Genomic DNA, 10,731 nt, shown 5'->3' with positions numbered 1-10,731 from the left:
TTATATATTTATAATGTCCTACTGTTAGTAGTAAAATCTTTAGACATCATGTTTTGATATTTTTACATATTTTCTTGCTGCATTCTCAATGAAAAAATTGAAGCTACGCAGTGTATTTAAGTCTTTATCTAAGTGGGAATGAAGAGAACACATGGAGGGATTCAAGCGAATTAATATGAATGAATCACTAAATTATGAACTACTAAAATGAGGATCAAGATCAGGACTTGTTATAAATTTTCTTTTTTGACTTCTTTGAATTTATGTATGTGTGTTCTTCATCTTTGCTTGCAATTTTACAATCATTTGAAAGCTACTGTACTAGATATTAATGGCACACTTTTTTAAATATCAATCATATCAAAGATGGTTGAATATGTGTGATAATTTTTTCAAAAGAATAGATAAAATAGGTCTCATGTTCAACTCTTTGTGAAGTCACTCTTGATGGGAAGGCATGTTTTGGAAACTTGGAGTTCTTGTATGCTTTAGTATGGGATTATTATGTGTGTTCAACTAAATACAACCTGATTCTTGTGCCATATCTATAAGTCAAAATGATCAAAGTACACATTTCCTATGTATTAGGGCCCTTAAACATAGTCCTTAAAATAATTATTTATTTAAATGCTTACTCAAATGATCAAATGCTTACTCAAATGTCAGGGGAGGGAAACCAAGCTATTGTTTTGGGTAATTATATTTATGATGTTTTGGGTAATTATATTTGACTTAGAACTCATGGAGGCATTATCAGATTATACATTTTTCCAATCACAACTCATATGTATAATGGTTTATTATTCAAACCCTAAGGTTGGGGACATGAAAACTACCCTTATTCACACCCCAGGCGAGATATCTATCAATATAATCAAACAAATTCAGGCAAACACAATTTATTTGTAAGAAGATGTTAGCTTATAATTCTAGATAAAATCTGACATCATTTCCCATATAAAAGCTTACCTAACCATCTATCAATACCAAGTAAAAAAATTAAAACAACACACAATAAGTTTTCATCCTTATATCACCGCAACACACAAACAAATTTTCCAGAACCTACTTCTCTAAGACACACAAGTTTTCAACCTTCCGTTATCATCGCAGCACACAATTTTAATCTCAGAACCTACTTCTCTATGAATGAATATTTAAGATATTCAAACTCCTCTAACATTTGTATGATATTAATAAAAGAGTTAAGAGAACATACTTCCGTACCTCTTGCTATTAATAATCAAGTTAATTAACTTTGCAATGCTCCTTGCCAATTCGATCCACAACCAAGAGAATATAATCAATACCTAAAAGATTAATACAAAATTAAAATTAAATGATACAATAAAACCATAAAATTCATGAAATTACTTCTTACAAGTCTTAAAATCATAAACTATATTCATTAATGGTTCAAACATAACATAAAGAAACATATTCCAACTCAAATGTCCAAAAAAGTCATCATTTTCATAATCACCATCATTTCCGCTCATTCTATCTTAAATTTAGCTACTAAAATACTAAAATAAAAATTATTTCAGCAACTTAATACTAATAACAATGCTACTCTACTAAATTATGGTAGCCAAATAATTTAGTTGCTAATTCTAAAATAATAAGGCTAATTAATTCTACTACCAAAATTATTAGTAGCTAATTTATTATTTTAGCTACCAATTTTCTTTTGGTAGCAAAGAAAAAACATTTACCTACTAATTTTTTGGTAGCTAAAAATAAAGTTTCAATCATTTTATTTTGCAAAATTTAGCTACTAATGATTTCAAGCCATGCTAAGTCAAGCTAATTTCAAACAAGGTGCATATTGTTTTATAAAATAAACAGGGCTTATAATCAAAGACTAAATATATAAATTTCATGCCATGCTAAGTCAAGCTAATTTCAGCAGCCATGCTAAGTGAAGGTAAGACCATTTTTGGACTTTTGTTATAGTCCCAAAGATACTATTGATTGGCCTTTCTTTCAAAAAATTGAAGTTTTGTAACTTTGTACAGTTTTGAGTTAAGCTATTTTGTTGAAAGGGAGGAGTTCTCCTCAAGATATGGAACACACATTTGTAAGGTTATGAAGTACTTTTCTGATCAAATTATTTAGATTTTTTAAATTAAAATCTTAACCTTAAATTATTTATAACATTTAGGATACTCAACTTCTTGATAAGTTCATAGTCAATTTTATTAAGGGGAAAAAATCTCAACTTATATTTCCATTTCCATCTGTATTTCTATAAACCAAATTTCATAATTTAAAATAATTAAAAATATATGCAAACACAAGAAAATCCTATTTGGACTGTTATGCTTAAATCAGTCTAAATAGTACTCTCTCTAACCACTGTCTGAAGCAACCTTAGTTATTGTAATTTATAAAATGCAAGTATACATATATCTCTTACATACATGTTTACAAATAGCTTAGATATTTTGATTTAGTAACTCATTTGAAAATGCCTATACCATCGAAATAATGTTTCATGCTAACATCATCACTGTGTTAAAGAAGTGCATGTCACCAAAAAACATTGTTCATCAAAATCATCAAGTAAATGCAATTTATCTAAAAGTCATATGGCATGTGCTATGAATTTAAGCGTGCTATATGGCACGCTCTTTCTATTTCCAACTAAAACTAGTTCCACATCCTCTTATATGGTAATTAAGAATTCATGCTTCTATTTAAAGGCTTGATTAGATCTCAGTATTACCACTTAAGCTCATTTTGACAAAATAGCTAAGACTGTGTTTAAGCAGAATACCAAAAAGGATAAGTAATTTGCGAGCTATGAGTGCTAAGAGAAGTTTGGCTCAAAAGGAGACTGAATATATACACATTGCATCTTTTTGTGTCAACATATTTCTTTTAATTTTAACAAGATTGAAATAGAAAGTTAGCAACAAAAAAAAAGGACAAACCCTATTGAGTCTTCTGAATGCTCTAAAACCTGCCTCAACTCTGCCATTCGCTTCTTTCGTAGCTCCTCAAACCAAGCCCTGAAGTGAAATTTCAACAAAATGAACATAAAACAACGGAGGCATTTTGCCAAGAATTTAACCATAAGATAAAACTCCACTCTAATCATATCCCAGAAAGACAAAACACATAAAACTCAACCAAAAACGTTTTAAAGTCAAAGCATGGGAAAGGGAGTGCTTTAGGTCTTCTTGAAATGAGACTGATAGACTGAGGCCTCAGATTGAAAAAACCCCAGCAATCTGCAAAATCGAAAATTAATTTTGAAAACCACAGATTTTATAGATTCTATGAGATTCAAGCTGATAAATTTAACATCTACAACTAAATACTTACCTGGCTTGCCAAGACTGAAGAGAAGAACGAATTTGAGAAGCCCAACGACTGGAAATGGATTGACAGAGAGATAGAGAAAGACGAGAAAGAGAGAGAGAGAGAGAGGAGTTCGGAGACCGTACCAAGCCGAAGAAATGGGTCTCAGTTCTTTGTGTCAAAATGTTGAAGGAAATGGGTCTCTGTTCTTTGTTGAAGAAATGTTGAAGGAAATCTTGAAAAACAAAAGAAAGATAAGTGGCGGGATGACTAAACAAATTACCGCCCTTTTTCATTAAGCTGCCCCATATAATACTTTTTTATTAGTATTATATTCATGTGTTATGGAAAGGGGTATTTGGTGTAGTGCACATCCAGAAAAAATCGAGACATTTCTCCAATTATGCTGGTGTGACCAGGTCGATCCAAATGCATAATCTCCAACTCTCCTAATTCCACAGTGAGTACAAAATTTTATGAAGTGCTATCATGCACAACATCAACCTCGTTATCATCATCAATACTTGGATGATCCCAGATCTTTCGATGATTTATTTCTTGTACTATCTTCCAATTTTTGTTTCTTGAAAGATCTTCCAAGTAGAAAACTTGTTTTGCTTGAGTGGCGAGAATAAACTTATCGTTCTTGTACCATTCAGAATTAGTCATGATACTAGTTATGTTATTCTAATTCACATTTTGACCCTTGCATGCATCGGTGTTGAACCATTTGCATCGAAACAATACTACCGAGTAACCATGGGAATAACATAACTCTACCATCTCCTCAAGTTGACCATAGAAAGTGAAACCATCGGTTCTTGACACCGAAACTCCACTATTTTTAGTGGTACGTCTTTCGTCACGACTATGGACCAAAAACTTCACACTGTTAACAATGCAAGCCGTGTAGGAGTATGAATTCTAATTGGACCCATTTGCTAAAGCAAATAATTCATCAGTACACTCAGTTGACTATACTTGTCGCAAACGACCCATCTATAGAGTCGTATGACACACAAAAAAAACACAATAAGATGAGTATTAATCGATACGAATTTCGTAATAATTCTACAGTTTTGATAGTTTACCTTCAATTCAAACCAACTAGGGAAATCTTTTTGAAGATTTATGTTTGAATTTTATTGAAGGCATTCACTGTATAGCACAAGGATTAAGGTAAGATAATAGTTTACCATGAATTAAATTTAATGAATTCATATATGTGTTGAGCTACTTACTCCATATTTGGTTGGATTTCAGGGCAATTGTTGAGTATAAACCACTTTTCTTATTTTCGATGAAGATAGTCAAGGGATATGATTTTCTTTTTGCTACTCGGACGAGATTGTGATTCAAAAACTGATAACTGTCTTTAGGAATAACAATATCTGGATTTCTTTCCGGACGATTAAATTTGGTCTGTACGCCCTGAAGATATTGCGACCAAAAAGTCAAAGCTTCATCAGCAACATAGCCCTCCGCTATAGAACCTTCAGGGCGCGCCTTATTCCTAACATAATTTTTCAACTTCTTCATATATCACTCAAACGGATACATCCACCTCATGTAAAATGGTCCTTCGAGGATAGCTTCTTGCGATAAATGAAGAATTAAATGAATCATTATGTCAAAAAAAGCTGGAGGAAAAATTAACTCCAACTTGCACAAAATTTGTATCACTTGATCTTCTGCATTCTCCATGTCCTTAACAACCAATGTACGAGCACAAATTTGCTTAAAGAAATTACAAAGCTCAATGATTGTCTTCGAAATAGACTTATCCAAGTAGCCTCGAACTCCTACCAGCAACAGACGTTGCATAAGAATGTGACAATCATGGGATTTCAACCCAACAATGTTGCCATCATTGTCAGTTACTTTCTTAGAGAAATTTGAACCAAATCCATCAGGAAGTCTAACTCCTTTTACGAACTAACAAAAAACTATCTATCATCCGGTGTGAAAGAGTACATAGGATGTGGTTTGATCAACTTCGTACTGTCTTTCTTGAGGTGCAACTCTTCTCGGATACCCCAATTCTTCAAGTCTACTCGTGCATTGGTGGTGTCTTTAGATTTCTCATTCATAAAAAAAATACCAAGTAAACTGTCGCAAACATTTTTCTCTACATGCATCACATCTAAATTGTGCTTCAGTTCAAGTTCGGACCAGTAATCAAGTTCAAAGAAAATACTATTTTTACTCCAATTAAGCTCTTTTGGATCTCGCTTTCTTTTCACACCCCGAAAACTGACATGTTTACCCAGCAAAATTCCCATCAAACAAGTGACTCTTCCTCCACTTATGCGTAGAAGATAAGAATCTTTTATGACCAACATAAGTTGTCTTCCCAATTACCCGACATGAAGGAGTGTCTTCATTGCATAAAGGACATGTCATATATCCTTGGCCACTCCAACCAGATAAACTACTACGGGCCGGAAAATCATTGATAGTCCATAATAGTGTTGCACGCATTCTGAATACACTATTCATTGCAGTGTCTCTAGTTTGAACTCCTTCATCCCACAACTTCTTCAATCTGTCTACCACAGGTCTCAAAAAGACATCCATGTCCTTCCCAGGTGGTTTTGGACTGGGAATCAACAAGGTCAGCATGAACGATGACTCTTTCATGCACAACCAATGAGGTATATTGTACATGCAGAATATTACTAGGCACATGATGTAAGATGGACTCATGTTACCAAATGGATTAAAACCATCAGCAGCCAAACCCAATCGAACGTTTGTGGGTTCTTTAGAAAAATAAGGATATCTGGAATCAAATTGTTTACAAGTACCCCCATCAATAGGATGGTGCATCACACCATCTTCTTTTGACCGTCCCGTACTATGTCAGGTCATATCATTTGATGTATTCCTTGAACCATAAAGATGCTTTAGCCTAGGAGTCAAAGGGAAGTACCGCAACACTTTTTGGGCAACTTTTTTCCCATTTGTGTCTTTGTCAACCCATTGGCTCTCACCACATATAGGACAACTCTATTTTTGGGAATTCTCCTTCCAGAACAAACAACAGTCGTACTTGCAAGCATGAATTGATTGATAATCTAACCCTAACTTCCTCATTTTTTTCTTAGACTCATAGAATGAAGTCGGAATCTTATTCTCCTTTGGGAATGCAAATTTCGTAAACTTCCAAAGTTCATCAACTGAACTATTTGTCCATTTATTCATAACCTTCATGTGCATCATCTTCGCTAAGAAGTTCAAGGAAGACAACCAAGTACAACCAGGGTATAACTCAGCTTCAACTTCTTGAAACTGGTCATCAAATTGATTCTCCGCACTATTGCCACCACCAACTGAAATTCCTACATTTACGCCTTCTTCATTAGTGTCTAGTTCACCGATAACATCATTGATGATGTCAATCATCTCATTAGTCACTAGAGCCCCGTCGTCCACTACTTGGGGCATATCAACTTCACCGTGGTACGTCCACTTCACGTATCATTGCAGAAACCCATATCTGTGTATGTGAGCCTCCACCACATCCAGTTTCTAATTCAGAATATTGACACACCGAACGCATGGGCATCTGAATTCTCCCAAAGCATTCACATGATTCTTGGCCATTTGTATAAATGCTTGAAGACCATTCCAAAACTCATAGAGTTACGTCGTCTATTAGTTATCCAACTCTTGTCAATCGTCATAACTGATTCAAGTGGAAAATAAATTATTGTAAATGTGGAATTTTTTCCTTGTGAATTCTATTCACGAGTGAAGCTCTATACTACGAGACATCCTGAAAGGGCATCGCATGATGGTGAGGGAGTTGGGGGTAAGAGAGTCACCCTCACTAGGCGAGGGACTTCGGCCACTTGTCAAGCTTCACCCTCGCTATGCGAGGGCCCCTAGTTGGCCATCCTCGTGCGCCCCATTCCAGCAGGCATCAAGCCTCGTCCACACTCGGAGGAAGAGCGTCAGCCTCGCTATGCGAGGGTGAGGGCTGTGTTGAGGTGTCCGTGCTCCTAGCCTCGCGACGCTGCACCTCGGAGGAAGAACGTCAGCCTCGCTATGCGAGGGACCCTCGCTATGCGAGGGTGAGGGCTGTGTTGAGGTATCCGTGTTCCTAGCCTCGCGACGCTGCACTCGGAAGGAGGAGAGGCAGCCTCGCTATGCGAGGGTGAGGGGTGTGTTGAGGTACCCGTGCTCCTAGCCTCGTGTCTATGCGATCCGCATAGGCCGGCCCTGACCCTCGGCACCTCGACTTCTCAGGACATGCATAGAATGAAGCCTCCTTGGCACAGGCATGAGATCACTTAGGGGAATCTAGTTGATATGCCAAACGAACATGGAGCATTGAACGGGAATTGATGAGGACCACTGAGTACGGAACACGTGCGCTGACACGGGGTGTACGGTTATGGAGAGAACAGAGGCACGACCCTATGATCTGCGTCTGAGGAGTAGTGGCGGTACGGACCTGTACGAAGAGTGGTGAGACCACTTGGACACCCTTGACCATGTGCCAGAGCCGACAGTACTATGTCCAAGGCCACGACTCTGACACCATCAGGGTAGACACCACTACGCCCTGAGCCACTACTTTATCAGAGTACCTATGTACGTCCCAGTGGTCTGGGACTTGTTTGTATCCTGGGCCAATAGAGCCTCCCCTATAAATAGGCTCCAACCCCTCAGGCTAAGGGGTTGGAAAACTGAATGTAAAAACAAGACTTATGAAATATATGCTTCTAGTTCTCATGCTTACCTGAGTTTTCTCCTGTTGTTTAGAGTTCTTTCTATCTAATTCATAGCTTCTTATAGTATTGAGATTGAAGTTTTCTAACCATCAATCGTTGACGAGTTCCTACCGTCAACAGTTTGGCGCCGTCTGTGGGAACGTAAGCACCAAGCTACTGTTCTGCCATTACTTCCGGCAAGGAAAAATGCCGAGACGTTCGAAGCGTCTCAAGGAGCCTCGAGAGGTGGAGGTCCACCTTACCGGAGTCCAGCTGAAGGCCTCCATGAAGGATCCACCTCCGCCCCGAGACGTAGACCCCCCAAGGGACCCTGAGGTTCACCAGAATGACAAGGAGGCCTCGTCTCCGGCCATCCCGCCCGGTGAGAATCCTCCAAGGACAACTACTGCACCACCCGGGAACGCCAACGAGTTCCCTCTTCCCAAACCACCGAAGGTACCGAACTCCGGCCGGCAAGACCCGGGCCCCTCAACGCACAGACGCGATAAGCAACCCCGGGTCCATTCCGTGAGCTCGAGTTCTAAATCTCGTTTCTATGAAGAGGAGATTCGTGAACTGCACCGTAAAAACCAAAGACTGGAGACTACCCTGAAGAACATGCAGGAGGTGCTGAATGGCCTGTTGCAAGGTAAGTCAAACGTGACTCTGCCCAAGAGGAAAGAGAAGGGTCAGGAAACCACTATCCCAGTAGACGACGGAAGAACCAGACACTCCACCAGTAACACCCCCAGGGAAAAGCCACAAGAGCATCCTAGACCATCGAGGCCACCCCAGGAGCCAAAGCAAGGGAACAATGGTGGCTCTCGCAACGACGTCGAGGTCACCTCAAAGAGAACGCCCTCAGACCTACGAGAGGAGCTCAGCAAGAAGAGGGCGAATAAGAGAACTACCCCTCCTACTGTCCCCCGGGACGGCAAAGGAAAGGAAGATGTCAACCCATCCATGTTGAGGGACTCCCTGAAGAAGAGGAGGCAAGACCTCGATACGGAGATGAAGAGCCTGCGGAGTAAGATTGTCACCGTGTCTGGAGGGCAGAGCCTTGAGGAAGAGTTCGACTATGAATCACCTTTCACCAAAGAGATCCAAGCCATTCGACTCCCAGCCAACTTCAAGGAGCCTCATATGACCCCGTATGAAGGAAGCACCGACCCCAAGTACCATCTAGACACATTCAATGACTTAATGAAGCTGAGGGGGATAAGTAGCGGGGCTAGATGCCACTGTTTCGCAGTCACGTTGAAAGGGACCGCATACAAATGGTTTAAGAGACTTCGACCGGGGTCCGTCAGGTCTTGGCAACAATTTTCAGACGAATTTCTCCAGCAGCATCATGCCGTGCGTGACTATACAATGCCAGGAACTAGCCTAGCCAATGTAAAACAGGGCAAAAATGAGAGCCTAAAAAACTATATCCATAGGTTCAATATGGAAGCGGCCAAAGTGGGGAGCCTGACCCGCAGAGAGTTAAAAATGACCATCACCGCCGGGGTGCTTCCAGGAAGCAAGTTGTGGGATAATATGCTCAAGAGGGAAGTCACAGATCTAGATGACTTCTACGAGAGAGTGCAGAAGTATATTCGTGTAGAGGATGGTCACGCGAACTTAAAGGCGGGAATGGGCGAGTCCCCTGCACAGCCCCCAACCAATGAAGGGTCGAATGGCGCGGAACACCTGAGGAAATACTACCAGTAAGACTTCCACTCCCAACACAGGCAGTAGCTGTGTTTAGTTTGTCGCAGGATAGGCTATCTCAGTAGACGAGAATCAAAGAGGTTACCTACATAACCCCCAAGTAAATGTAAGCCCTCTATATGCATGTCGTTGTAATCTGATTACTATAAATGAAAATGTTCACAACTTCACATGTGATTTTTTCTTTTTCATGCGAGCATCAACCGAACTGCCTGCTGAATTAAATCTCACCAAGCACTTGGGGGGTAGGACAGGAGGCATGAGCAAAAAAAAAAAGATCTCTCTTATATTCAAAAGGATTAGCTACCCTTATGAATATCAAAGGAACGGTCTAAAAGGATGACCTCTAACTAAAGGCCGACACCCCAAGAGGTGAGGCCGTAAGGAGGGAATCCCCAATAAGTCTAGATCGGCCATTAAGCCGGCTAGCCAAAAAGGGTCTTACAAGTGACCCTTGGAAAAAATAGTACTATGTATAAGGACGAGAAGGACGCTTCTCGCAAAAAAATAACAAGCGCGCGCAATGAATATAAAAGGACCCCAACAGCCCAACGGGTTAATGTGTCCTTACAAGTATAATCAAGGTGCACCGGAAAGATTATCGCCATCAGATCAAAGAAAAATATGTGATCCACGAACAACGGCAATAAGAGGGACCTACTAGAGCACCGTAAGTTTAAAAAAAAAAAAAAAAAAGAAGAAGAAGATGAAAAAAAAAAAGGGAAAGAGCACCTCAAGAGCTTTGGAGGAGGATAGAACCCTTGAACTCGTGAAAATAAGTTGGAGAGCATGCCACTAGGCTACGCAGATCTTGGTGTGGAAAAGTGGCTTCGAAACTTGGGATCTGCGATTGAGGATGATTAGTCCTTACGCAACCTTAGGAACTTACGTGGATCCCCCAAGTATTAGGTGGCTATTGTGTTTCTTCAAGCACTAAGAAGAAACACAACTCCAAGCCACACTTCGGGCTTCTTCAAGCGACATTGGAAAATTT

At 39.6% G+C, this 10,731-nt stretch overlaps 1 long non-coding RNA gene across 1 annotated transcript; it reads right to left on the bottom strand.

Annotated features, from left to right (window-relative positions):
• Positions 1-902: 902 nt before the first annotated feature.
• On the bottom strand, positions 903-3,537 carry LOC133802246 (uncharacterized). Its single transcript, XR_009877219.1, has 3 exons — positions 3,453-3,537; positions 2,937-3,014; positions 903-1,310 (listed from the first exon to the last, which is right to left on the bottom strand). It is a non-coding gene; the product is annotated as an uncharacterized LOC133802246 (long non-coding RNA).
• Between the last annotated feature and the right edge of the window lie 7,194 nt (positions 3,538-10,731).

This window comes from Humulus lupulus, chromosome 9 (genome assembly GCF_963169125.1).
Source record: "Humulus lupulus chromosome 9, drHumLupu1.1, whole genome shotgun sequence".
Lineage (NCBI taxonomy): Eukaryota > Viridiplantae > Streptophyta > Magnoliopsida > Rosales > Cannabaceae > Humulus > Humulus lupulus.
Note: the sequence above shows the minus strand (reverse complement) of the source record. Positions and strands in the feature narration are given on the sequence as shown.